Below are 14,628 nucleotides of genomic sequence, written 5' to 3'. Positions count from 1 at the left end.
CACATAGGGTTCTATGAATACACATATCCTAATAATGGGTATAAAGTGGAAGTGACAAATAGATTTAAGGGCCTAGATCTGATAGACAAAGTGCCTGATGAACTATGGATGGAGGATCATGGCATTGCATGGGGGACAGGGAGCAATACCATCCCCAAGAAAAAGAAATGGAAAAAAAAAACAAAATGGCTTTCTGAGGAGGCCTTACAAATAGCTGAGAAAAGAAGAGAAGCGAAAAGCAAAGGAGAAAAAGAAAGATATACCCATTTGAATGCAGAGTTCCAAAGAAAAGCAAGGAGAGATAAAAAAGCCTTCCTCATTGATCAGTGCAAAGAAATAGAGGAAAACAACAGAATGGGAAAACTAGAGATCTCTTCATGAAAATTAGAGATACCAAGGGAACATTTCATTCAAAGATGGGCTCGATAAAGGACAGAAATTGTATGGACCTAACAAAAGCAGAAGATATTAAGAAGAGGTGGCAAGAATACACAGAAGAACTATACAAAAAGATATTCATGACTCAGGTAATCATGATGGTGTGATCACTCACCTAGAGCCAGATATCCTGGAATGTGAAGTCAAGTGGGCCTTAGAAAGCATCACTATGAACAAAGCTAATGGAGGTGATGGAATCCCAGTTGAGCTATTTCAAATTCTAAAAGATGATGCTGTTAAGTTGTTGCACTCAATCTCAATATGCCAGAAAATTTGGAAAACTCATCAGTGGCCACGGGACTGGAAAAGGTCAGTTTTCATTCCAATCCCAAAGAATGCTCAAACTACTGCACAACTGCACTCATCTCACATGCTAGTAAAGTAATGCTCAACATTCTACAAACTAGGCTTCAGCAGTATATGAACCGTGAGCTTCCAGATGTTCAAGCTGGTTTAAAAAAGGCAGAGTGCCAGATATCAAATTGCCAACATCTGCTGGATCATCAAAAAGCAAGAGAGTTCCAGAAAAATATCTATTTCTGCTTCATTGACTATGCTAAAACCTTTGACTGGGTGGATCACAATAAACTGTGGAAAATTCTAAAAGAGATGGGAATACCAGACCACTTGACCTGCTTCTTGAGAAATCTGTATACAAGTCAGGAAGCAACAGTTAGAACTGGACATGGGACAACAGACTGGTTCCAAACAGGAAAAGAAGTATGTCAAGGCTGTATACTGTCACCCTGCTTATTTAACTTATATGCAGAGTACATCATGAGAAACACTGGGCTGGAGGAAGCACAAGCTGGAATCAAGATTGCCAGGAGAAATATCAATAACCTCAGATATGCAGATGACACCACCCTATGGCAGAACATGAAGAAGAACTAAAGAGCCTTTTGATGAAAGTTAAAGAGGAGAGTGAAAAAGTTGGCTTAAAGCTCAACATTCAGAAAACTAAGATCATGGCATCTGGTCCCATTACTTCATGGGAAATAGATGGGAAACAGTGTCAGACTTTATTTTTTGGGGCTCCAAAATCACTGCGGATGGTGATTTCAGCCAAGAAATTAAAAAAAAAAAACAAAAACACTTACTCCTTGGAAGGAAAGTTATGACAAAGCTAGGCAGCACATTAAAAAGCAGAGACATTACTTTGCCAACAAAGGTCCATCTCATCCCAGGGATGCAAGGATTCTTCAATATCCGCAAACCAATCATTGTAATACACCACATTAACAAATTGAAAAATAAAAACCATATGATTATCTCAATAGATGCAGAGAAAGCCTTTGACAAAATTCAACATCCATTTATGATAAAAACTCTCCAGAAAGCAGGAATAGAAGGAACATACCTCAACATAATAAAAGCTATATATGACAAACCCACAGCAAACATTAACCTCAATAGTGAAAAATTGAAAGCACTTCCTCTAAAGTCAGCAACAAGACAAGGGTGCCCACTTTCACCATTACTATTCAACATAGTTTTGGAAGTTTTGGCCACAGCAATCAGAGCAGAAAAAGAAGTAAAAGGAATCCAAATTGGAAAAGAAGAAGTAAAACTCTTACTATTTGCAGATGACATGATCCTCTACATAGAAAACCCTAAAGACTCCACCAGAAAACTACTAGAACTAATCAATGACTATAGTAAAGTTGCAGGATATAAAATCAACACACAGAAATCCCTTGCATTCCTATACACTAATAATGACAAAACAGAAAGAGAAATTAAGGAAACAATTCCATTCACCATTGCAACGGAAGGAATAAAATACTTAGGAATATATCTACCTAAAGAAACTAAAGACCTATATATAGAAAACTATAAAACACTGGTGAAAGAAATCAAAGAGGACACTAACAGATGGAGAAATATACCATGTTCATGGATTGGAAGAATCAATATAGTGAAAATGAGTATACTACCCAAAGCAATTTATAGATTCAATGCAATCCCTATCAAGCTACCAATGGTATTCTTCACAGAGCTAGAACAAATAATTTCACAGTTTGTATGGAAATACAAAAAAACCTCGAATAGCCAAAGTGATCTTGAGAAAGAAGAATGGAACTGGAGGAATCAACCTGCCTGACTTCAGGCTCTACTACAAAGCCACAGTCATCAGGACAGTATGGTACTGGCACAAAGACAGAAATATAGATCAATGGAACAAAATAGAAAGCCCAGAGATAAATCCATGCACATATGGACACCTTATCTTTGACAAAGGAGGCAAGAATATACAATGGATTAAAGACAATCTCTTTAACAAGTGGTGCTGGGAAATCTGGTCAACCACTTGTAAAAGAATGAAACTAGAACACTTTCTAACACCATACACAAAAATAAACTCAAAATGGATTAAAGATCTAAACATAAGACCAGACACTATAAAACTCCTAGAGGAGAACATAGGCAAAACACTCTCGGACATACATCACAGCAGGATCCTCTATGACCCACCTCCCAGAATATTGGAAATAAAAGCAAAAATAAACAAATGGGACCTAATTAGCCTTAAAAGCTTCTGCACATCAAAGGAAACTATTAGCAAGGTGAAAAGACAGCCTTCAGAATGGGAGAAAATAATAGCAAATGAAGCAACTGACAAACAACTAATCTCAAAAATATACAAGCAACTCCTACAGCTCAACTCCAGAAAAATAAATGACCCAATCAAAAAATGGGCCAAAGAACTAAATAGACATTTCTCTAAAGAAGACATACAGATGGCGAACAAACACATGAAAAGATGCTCAACATCACTCATTATCAGAGAAATGCAAATCAAAACCACTATGAGCGACCATTTCACACCAGTCAGAATGGCTGCGATCCAAAAGTCTACAAGCAATAAATGCTGGAGAGGGTGTGGAGAAAGGAGAACCCTCTTACACTGTTGGTGGGAATGCAAACTAGTACAGCCACTATGGAGAACAGTGTGGAGATTCCTTAAAAAACTGGAAATAGAACTGCCTTATGATCCAGCAATCCCACTGCTGGGCATACACACTGAGGAAACCAGAAGGGAAAGAGACACGTGTACCCCAATGTTCATCGCAGCACTGTTTATAATAGCCAGGACATGGAAGCAACCTAGATGTCCATCAACAGATGAATGGATAAGAAAGCAGTGGTACATATACACAATGGAGTATTACTCAGCCATTAAAAAGAATACATTTGAATCAGTTCTAATGAGGTGGATGAAACTGGAGCCTATTATACAGAGTGAAGTAAGCCAGAAAGAAAAACACCAATACAGTATACTAATGCATATATATGGAATTTAGAAAGATGGTAACAATAACCCTGTGTACGAAACAGCAAAAGAGACACTGATGTATAGAACAGTCTTATAGACTCTGTGGGAGAGGGAGAGGGTGGGAAGATTTGGGAGAATGGCATTGAAACATGTAAAATATCATGTATGAAACGAGTTGCCAGTCCAGGTTCGATGCACGATACTGGATGCTTGGGGCTAGTGCACTGGGACGACCCAGAGGGATGGTATGGGGAGGGAGGAAGGAGGAGGGTTCAGGATGGGGAACACATGTATACCTGTGTTGGATTCATTTTGATATTTGGCAAAACTAATACAATTATGTAAAGTTTAAAAATAAAATAAAATTTAAAAAAAAAAAAAAAAAAAAAAAAGTCCATCTAGTCAAGGCTATGATTTTTCCAGTAGTCATATATGGATGTGAGAGTTGTTATAAAGAAAGCTGAGTGCAGAAGAACTGATGCTTTTGAACTGTGGTGTTGGAGAAGACTCTTGAGAGTCCCTTGGACTGCAAGCAGATCCAACCAGTCCGTCCTAAAGGAGATCAGTCCTGGGTGTTCATTGGAAGGACGGATGTTGAAGCTGAAACTCAAGTACTTTGGCCACCTGATGCGAAGAGCTAACTCATTTGAAAAGACCCTGATGCTGGGAAAGATTGAGGGTGGGAGGAGAAGGGGACATCAGAGGATGAGATGGTTGCATGGCATCATGGACTCAATGGACATGAGTTTGGGTAAACTCCGGGAGTTGGTGATAGACAGGGAGGCCTGGTGAGCTGCAGTCCATGGGGTCGCTGATCGACTTCACTTTCACTTTTCACTTTCATGTATTGGAGAAGGAAATGGCAACCCACTCCAGTATTCCTGCCTGGAGAATCCCAGGGATGGTGGAGCCTGGTGGGCTGCCGGCTATGGGATCACACAGAGTCTGACACGACTGAAGCGACTTAGCAGCAGGAGGTTTCTTTATAGATCCATACATACTGATTTTTTTCCTTTTTCTACTGAGATCTAACAAGTTTAAATGAGACAAGTGAAAGTGAAAAGTGAAAGTGTTATTCACTCAGTCATGTCCCACTCTTTGAGACCCCATGGGGTGTAGTACACTGGGCTTCTCTGTCCATAGAATTCTTCAGGCAAGAATACTGGAGTGGGTAGCTGTTTCTCTTTTCCAGGGGATCTTCCTGACCCTGGGACTGAACCTTGGTCTCCTGCATTGCTGGCAGATTATTTACCATTTGAATCACCAGGGAAGCCCTGAGAACAAAGTACACATGTTTTAAAAAGACACAGAAGGAATTAGAAAATAGCAAATCTGTAAAGGGCAATCGGTAGGCATGTAAGAGCTGACAGTACTTGGCAAGGCACAGGGAAATGCCAAGATTGCAACTAGAGTTCTTTTTTGTCCAAAACAGGTTCTCCATGCCTCAAACTTAACTTTAAGTTCTGGAGGAATTATTATTTATTTAGAATTCACAGAGCACTAAACTTAAATGAATAATCAACACTTCTTGCAGTCATGCTATTTTCTCTCATATTTACCTTTCCCACACTTTGAGATGACCAGTTGCATCCTTTCTCCTAAAATCCTTGACAAAGCCTCCCATCCCTTTCACTCCAGGGTACCCTTTCCTCACACATGATGGAGAAATGGAAGTTACTAGCCAACACTTTCCCAGTTGTTGATTGTTAAATGCAAGCATACATCTATTCCAATCTTTTTACCATCTTCCTATTAAGAATTCTTGAATATTGTGAATCTCATTCCCCCAACCTTATTCAAGGAATTCTTCCCCTTTGTTCTCTATATCCTGAATTGTCTTCAAAAGTATATTCTAGATTTTCTGTATCCCTTTTTCCTCTTTTATTAACCTCTCCATCCTCCCCAAACTGAATTCTTTCCCTAACAATTCACTGAAGCTTTTCTCATCAGGAACAACAATGAATTTTGCTTTACCATGAGCTTCCTGATTATATTTACGTAGACTTTCCAGCAGGTTTCAACAGTCAGTCACTTGCTCTCCCTTGAAATACTTTCATGGAGCCAGGGCATCCTTTAGATTTTGCTGGCTGCTTACATTAGCATTATTATCTGTCTTTCCTCTACCCATTCTTTGCAGGCTGAAATTCTGGATTCAGCATGTTGTACCACCTTTCTACCTTTATCTCAAACTGTACTATGTTAGGAGTTATCTACTTTCCCAAGTTTTAAAATACTACCTAATTGTTAATAATTCCTATTATTTTAAAGCCATCCTAGACTGCTGTTCTGGTTTTTGGATGTGTATGTACAACTCAGTTTCCTTGTTTGTTTTATGGACATCTCATATAGTGTCCAAGCCAAAACTGTGAACTATTTTCTCCCTCATTGTGCTAAATGGAATCATGCATTCAGACACTAGTGCAAAGCCACTGTTTCCTGTTTTTACCAACATCTTATTCTAATGCAGTTAGACTAATGCAGTGTATCTACTTATTGTCCTCCTTGTTTGTCTTGTCTTTCTTCATCTCTAGAATATTATTTTCTTATGGCAGAAACATTATTTTGTGCAAAATTGTACATGGGTCACCACAAAACTGCTGGACACCAGTGAATTGTAAGGTTGTATATTTTTCTTCCAGTAGACAATTAAGGAGACACTGTGACTTAAATAATTGAGTAGGACATATTGGAACATGAGGAGTTACATACTGAATTTGATAAAGTTATCTTTAGTAGACCATATGGTTCAGCTATTTTAAACATCTGCCAAATCAGGACATGAAACCTAGATATCGAAAACTTACAAATATATCAGATTTGAAGTGATTCAGAATACTAGAATAACTTGGGATGGTTCCTTATATGTTAACTATATATTCCTAAACTTAAATATTAAACTTAAATATTAAATCATATTGCAGATAATTACATTTTGATAAAAATACAATAAATGGCCGTGAACATGGTACTAATTTTAAAGAATTGTATTCAAAGCAGAAGGAGAGTTTGCTTCCTATTCCTTTTGATTTAAATTCAGGTAGCATTGAGAGCTCACTTCTCACTTGCAGGATATCTTCTGGGTAGCAGCTGGGACTGTGGTTCGCAGGGTCAACTGATGTTCATATTTCTGTCCCTTCACTTTGGAATCTATACTCTGCCTTTATTGCCTTTGAGTGACACTCACTTCAATTCCTGCATGCCCCATGATGCCGCCATCGCCTAGCAGTAAATAGCATATGCTGCCTTGTTTAAAATTGTATTTAAACCTGGTTTCTCTCTATACTTTGGAGGAACTTAGTTTTGCTCCTAACATTACAGTCTTTGAGTTATGAGAGTTTTAGAGGTATAATTTAGATGGTGATCATAGTGGTGGTAAAGAATTTGTAGAAAAAATTATCATTGTTGATGATAACGATAAAGCAAGAATGTCTTGAGTCTCTACACAGAGTAGACCTTGGATATGATGCTATGGGGCTGACTTAAATTACCATCTACTTAATTAAACAAAGGAAGAGCTAGATGTTTCTTTAATTAATTAAGGATGTATTTTAAAGGGGAGTCAGAGCACATCTGGCTCTCAAATTGTGACTTTTCCTCAATCAATAACCTCATCTCTAAAGTACTTATGTGTTAAAATGCGTCACATTCTAGTGGGCTATACAAAAATAACTCTCTTATTTCAAGAGAACATTTACTTTCCAATCACAAATTTGAGTTAAACGTTGGACACTATGACTAAAGTTGTCAATAGTATACTAAATTTGTGTTCAATGATTATAATATGTAGTATCTTTAATTTTTAATTTATGCATGTTAATCAGTTTACAAAATAGAAGATACATATTTTAATATACCATAGTTACACAAATGGCTTATTCCTTTTTTTGCTACATAAAATTCCATTATTGTGAACTACTATTTAAAAAGATCATATTTCTCATTTAACTTTTGAAAGTGAAAGTAAAGTCGCTCAGTCATGTCTGACTCTTTGCGACCCTTTGGACTATAGCCCACCAGGCTCCTCCATCCATAGAATTTTCCAGGCAAGAATACTGGAGTGGGTTGCCATTTCTTTCTCCAGGAGATCTTCCCAACCCAGGGATTGAACCCGGGTCTCCCACATTGTAGGCAGACGCTTTACTGTCTGAGCCACCAGGGAAGTCTCCCATTTAACTTTTACCTAGCTCAAAATTGTAAGGTAAACAAAAATAATTAAATGTAGATTTCAAGCTGGTTAGTATTTAAGAATTGATTCTTCCCTGATATATCACACATTTTCATCACAGAAATAAATCTATCCATTTATATTTGTTTTTTTAATTAATTTATTTTAATTAGAGGCTAATTAATTTACAGTATTGTGGTGGGTTTTGCCATACATTGACATGAATCCGCCACGGGTGCACATGTTCCCCATCCTGAACCCCCCTCTCACCTCCCTCCCCATCCCTTCTCTCTGGGTTGTCCCCATGCACAGGCTTTGAGTGCCCTGTTTCATGCATTGAACTTGGACTGGTCATCTATTTCACATATGGTAATATACATGTTTCAATGCTGTTTTCTCAAATCATCCCACCCTCACATTCTCCCACAGAGTCCAAAAGTTTGTTCTTTATATTTGGGTCTCTTTTGCTGTTTCACATATACAGTCATTGTTACAGTCATTGTTACCATCTTTCTAAATTCCATATATATGCATTAATATACTGTATTGGTGTTTCTCTTTCTGACTTACTTCACTCCGTATAATAGGCTCCAGTTTATCCACCTCATTAGAACTGATTCAAGTGTGCTCTTTTTAATAGCTGAGTAATATTCCATTGTGTATATGTACCACAGCTTTCTTATCCATTTGTCTGCCAATGGACATCTAGGTTGCTTCCATGTCCTGGCTATTATAAATAGTGCTGTGATGAACACTGGGGTACACGTGTCCCTTTCAATTCTGGTTTCCTCAGTGTGTATGCCCTGCAGTGAGATTGCTGGGTCATACAGCAGTTCTATTTCCAGTTTTTTTTATTTTTTTTTTTTATTTTTTTTTTTATTTCCAGTTTTTTAAGGAATCTCCACACTGTTCTCCATAGTGGCTGTACTAGTTTGCATTCCCACCAACAGTGTAAGAGGGTTCCTTTTTCTCCACACCCTCTCCAGCATTTATTGCTTATAGACTTTTGGATCGCAGCCATTCTGACCAGTGTGAGATGGTACCTCATTGTAGTTTTGATTTGCATTTCTCTGATAATGTGTGCTGTTGAATATCTTTCCATGTGTTTGTTAGCCATCTGTATGTCTTCTTTGGAGAAATGTCTGTTTAGTTCTTTGGCTCAATTTTTGATTAGATCATTTATTTTTCTGCTATTGAGCTGCATGAGCTGCTTATATATTTTTGTGATTAATTCTTTGTCAGTTACTTCATTTGCTATTATTTCCTCCCACTCTGAAGGCTGTCTTTTCACCTTACTTATAGTTTCCTTCATTGTGCAACAGCTTTTAAGCTTAATTAGGTCCCATTTGTTCATTTTTGCTTCTATTTCCATTACTCTGGGAGGTGGGTCATATATGATCTTGCTGTATTTTATGTCAGAGGGTGTTTTGCCTATGTTTTCCTCTAAGAGTTTTATAGTTTCTGGTCTTACATTTAGCTCTTTAATCCATTTTGAGTTTATTTTTGTGTATGATGTTAGAAAGTGTTCTAGTTACATTCTTTTACAGGTGGTTGACCAGTTTTCCCAGCACCACTTGTTAAAGAGATTATCTTTTCTCCATTGTATATTTTTGCCTCATTTGTCAAAGATAAGGTGTCCGTAGGTGCATGGATTTATCTCTGGACTTTCTATTTTGTTCCATTGATATATATTTCTGTCTTTTGCCAGTACCATACTGTCTTGATGACTAACTTTATAGTATAGTCTGAAGTCAGGCAGGTTAATTCCTCCAGTTCCATTCTTCTTTCTCAAGATTGCTTTGACTATTCAAAGTTTTTTGTATCTCTATACAAATTATGAAATTATTTGTTCTAGTTCTGTGAAAAATATTTCTGTTTTAATAATATACTGAGTAGTAGAATAATTGAATATAATAATATGTTGAATAGTGAGCCCTCCACCCAGCTAAATAACTTCTATCTACCTGTATGTTCTTTCTGTTTGATTTATCAAATTGTTACAATAAGTAACTACATCAGGAGAAGTCATATAAACTTTTATGAAATTTTACTTCAGAGACTTCCATATAATCTGAAAATTTAAATTCAAAGCACAAATGATAATTGCACAGAGAAATTAGTAATGGAAAACATTGGAATTTATTTATTTATTTTTTTTGTAAATCTCAACTGTTATTGTGTCCTGAGGGTACTAGCCATGACCAGTAGCATTTTCTATTTGCTTCTAATAGAGATATGGGTAAAGACAATTACTGTTTTAGTTTTACTTGAACGATGATAAATGTGATTTAATTTGTGGGCTTAGCACATATCGATTTTATAAATTAGCTATTCATTGTTTAGGGTGGGCACATTACATGAAGATTGTGGCTTTATAAAACTCTGAATTACACTCTGGAAGTTATTCGAGACTGTTTCATGAGTCTTAATCTTCGTCATTTGTGGATATGTAACTCTCAATATTAAGTGTACATAGTCAATTTGACATTTATTTGAGTAACTTAGAATTTTATATTATTTTGAATCAAATAACAGGACACTCAATAAATGGCAACAATTATAACCCTTTGTACCCAAATAGAGAAAAATATGAAAAGTAATGCAATTAACATTTTCCATTTTCACTAAATTCTACTTTGGAATTAGAATAAGGATAAAATAATATATCACAGATGTAATGATAGTCTCATGTTTGAAGAGTTTTCTTTAAATTTTATATATGTGTAACTAAGTTTGAAAAGGATGAAATGAATTGTTCAAAGTCACATTAGTTATTAGCAAAAGGCCAAGGGTGGGAATCATGGTATTCTGTAGTTCAATAGGGTCATGAAGCATTCATTCACATTGGACAAGAATTTCAAATATCTTCCATCTCAGTCTAAAGGATTAAGAAACTTTTGTCATTTCAGTTTGCTACTTGGACTTCCTAGAATGAAGATTAGTGAGATACAATGAAAGTAATAAAGACTTTTGAAATCCAGATAGATCATGGTTTGCATATCAACCCTGACACTGTGTCTCTGAACAAGTTCCTAAATATCTCTCATCTCAGAGTTCTTGTTTTCGCATCAGTAAAACATATTTTGTACCTCAGAAATAGTCAAAGATACATAACTGAGGCCACTGTCTACAAATTTTTCAATAAATATTAATGCTTTGTTCTCCCAGTATGGTGTTTCCCAGCAGATTATGTTGCTGATCCAACGTGGGGTTTAAATAACAATTTGACCCAACTATAAAACAATGTATAAAGAAGCTGGATTCAAGTGAAGGCATGACTTGCTTCCAAAATATGTGCAATCAAAACAAGGAGGGAGCTTCCTAATATCACAAGCACTCATAATAAATAGTGATTTCTATAAATGAACAACAGTGGAATTAGAAAGAGAGGGAGCAGAGTGGTACCAGTGGAAGTGGAGCAAATGACTAATTCATAATCTCCTTCATTTACCTAGTTCTAAAATGTACAGTTCTTGTGTAAAAAAACACTTTGATGCAACTCAGTATTTTTTGGAAGAAAGTTACTCTGTCTTCATAACAAAAGGATATTTATCATACAATTAAAATGATAAATAATATCTTGATGTTTTGTGTATTTTATGATGTTGTTATATTGTTCAGTCACTAAGTTATGTCTGTCTCTTTGTAATTCTATGAATTGACTGGAGCAGGCCAGGCTCCATTGTCCTCCATTATATCCTGGAATTTGTTCAAATTCATGTCCATTGAGTCAGTGATGCTGTCTAACCATCTCATCCTCTGCCGCCCTCTTCTCCTTCTACCTTCTGTCTTTTTCTTAGCATCAGGGTGTTTTCCAATGAATTGGCTCTTTGCATCAGGCAGCCAAAGTATTGGAGCTTCAGCAGTAGTCCTTCCAATGAATATTTAAGATATTTTCCCCTATTTTGAGGTGGAACCACATCTTATGCTGAGAAGTATGAGAACATAATGTTTTTTTTTTTTGAGAACATAATGTTAATAATGTTGGTAGAATAGAATATTCTACATTATTTTTTTGCATTTAAGGCCAATCCATTGAGTATTTTGAAATATCCAATATTTTGAGGTATTTTTAAACTTTTATATGCAAGTATACTCTTCATTTAACTTTTAAAACACTGCTATATATGAATATTAAAATAATAGCAAGTAGTGAAAGTATGATGATTATAGTCCTTCATTCTGTTACTATTAAAGATAAAATGCCAGCGGTGAGTTTCACTCCTGGTCCTGGTAAGAAGTCTGACACTGACACCACCTCAAGAATGATCATTATCCTCATATGCTTCTCCATTGAATGGCACTGTTTTTCCTGATCTGAATCAAAGTCCACTAGTTTTACTTGGTCCGTTTCATCAATCTCTTTTACTTCCTTCTCAGGAGTTTTTCTAGCACAGAGAGTTTATCAGGGGAGAGAAAGCCATTCTTGGGAAAGTTTAACCTCAATTCAGTGATTAGGCAGCCCTTTTCATATAGTCTATGATAAATCAGCATGCCTTCATTTAGCACACCCTTGATGTGTTTATGCTTGACAATCTGACCTGGATGAGAAGTGATGACTATGGTTTGGTCGTCAAAGGTAAATTGCCTTTTAGAAGCCACACAAAACATCAGCCAGCTGCAAGTTCATGCACATGAGATGGTATTCTCCTCCTTAAGTAAAAACATGGTCCTTTTGATCTAAAGCAATGATATTATCCTTTGTCTCCAATCCTGGTTCTTGATCTTCTTCACCATGGAATGTTATCTTCTGGCCATCTTTCATGCTTTTGTTAATATGAGGTTCTAGAATTTTCTTCTAAATACTAAAATTCTCATTTAACACTACTGTCACAGTGCAGTCCAGTCTGGAAATATTGATGTCAAAATGAGGGATAAATATAAGGCAGTGACAGTAAACAGTGCCCTTTCACATTTGTGCTCAACAATCAGGAAATTGTCATTGAATAGTTAAAAAAAAACTATAATCCATAATCTTAATCTTACTACTCTTTGTTTCAAAAACAAATCATGCCAAAATCTGCTCAAATCTGTAGATAGATAACCAGGGAAGACTGTTCTGTATCAGCCTCTTAATCATTTCTTTCAGTTAAACAACATAAAAAAGAAGGTCACTTTCAGCATCTGAAGATTCCCAAGAAGGTGGAAGCAAGAAGATGGAAGCATCGCCTTTTGAGAAAAATCTATTCCAGAAAAGTTTTTTCATTTTCAAGATTGTCATTAGACAAACTGTTGAAAATCAGTCTGCCCACATAGTGTTGTCATCTGAAAGAGATGAATAAATTTAATCAATTCAAGTAATCAGTAGGATGTTTTGTCTACATGGTGAATCCAAATATCTGTGCATTTGAATGTTACTAAAATATCTGGAGAAAAAGTCGAACTTTTACAATTTTGACAAGAACGTCTTTCCATTTGACAAAGTTAAGTTGTCCCACTTAAATTTAATTAAAAATCTGTCCTTACTTCATACTTCTTAGTAGTTTAAAGTTTGTGGATTTTCCCATATTTATAATTAATTTACATATACTTTTACATAGAGCTATTTTAACTAGTTTAATATATTCAATCAGTAGAGTCATATCAGATGTTTTAATACATATACTAAGAAATTTGATTGATCCAGAAATATTCAAATCAAATGATATTGATGTCACACAATATAAGTCTACAGTAACTCCCTTCCTAGAACTCCAAGTGGGGAGGAGATTTTGTCCCTGTATAGTTTAGTATGCCAAGAAATATTTTATAGTTTTTTAAAGATCCTGGAAATGCTGATAAAGTACCACAATACTTGATCAGGAATAGCCATGAGCTCTATTATGTTTTATGTGCCAGTTAGCTCTTAATGCATTTACATGTCTCAATACATTATTAAATAAATATATTGAAAAAAAAAAGACCATAGAGATATTCTTGAACAGTATTCCAGGTCCAGAATTATTTGGGTTGAGAGTTGGATTCTGAATAAATCCCATAAGAGATGGAATGCTCTAGCTCAAGTTTTTGTTTTTGTTTTCCCTCATTTTAGAGGGAGATGTGTATTGAATGGCTTCTTTCCCTCAGAGACCTGGTGAATGTATTGGTTAAATGAGACAACCGTTAATCAAGAACCCCGTCTGCCTTGGTATTCAGTTCAGTTCAGTTCAGTTCAGTCGCTCAGTCGTGTCCGACTCTTTGCGACCCCATGAATAGCAGCACGCCAGGCCTCCCTGTCCATCACCAACTCCCGGAGTTCACTCAGACTCACGTCCATCGAGTCAGTGATGCCATCCAGCCATCTCATCCTCTGACGTCCCCTTCTCCTCCTGCCCCCAATCCCTCCCAGCATCAGCGTCTTTTCCAATGAGTCAACTCAGGTGGCCAAAGGACTGGAGTTTCTGCTTTAGCATCATTCCTTCCAAAGAAATCCCAGGGCTGATCTTCAGAATGGACTGGTTGGATCTCCTTGCAGTTCAAGGGACTCTCAAGAGTCTTCTCCAACATCACAGTTCAAAAGCATCAATTCTTCGGCACCCAGCTTTCTTCACAGTCCAACTCTCCCATACATGACCACTGGAAAAACCTTAGCCTTGACTAGACGGACCTTTGTTGGCAAAGTAATATCTCTGCTTTTCAATATGCTATCTAGGCTGGTCATAACTTTTCTTCCAAGGAGTAAGCGTCTTTTAATTTCATGGCTGCAGTCACCATCTGCAGTGATTTTTAGCCCTCAAAAATAAAGTCTGACAGTGTTTTCACTGTTTCC

General features: G+C 36.6%; 1 pseudogene; it reads right to left on the bottom strand.

Annotated features, from left to right (window-relative positions):
• The window catches only part of LOC129644393 (dnaJ homolog subfamily A member 1-like), a 36,474-nt pseudogene extending 22,782 nt beyond the window's left edge, over positions 1 to 13,692 (bottom strand).
• Positions 13,693 to 14,628: the final 936 nt, after the last annotated feature.

Source organism: Bubalus kerabau, chromosome 2, assembly GCF_029407905.1.
Source record: "Bubalus kerabau isolate K-KA32 ecotype Philippines breed swamp buffalo chromosome 2, PCC_UOA_SB_1v2, whole genome shotgun sequence".
Lineage (NCBI taxonomy): Eukaryota > Metazoa > Chordata > Mammalia > Artiodactyla > Bovidae > Bubalus > Bubalus kerabau.
Note: the sequence above shows the minus strand (reverse complement) of the source record. Positions and strands in the feature narration are given on the sequence as shown.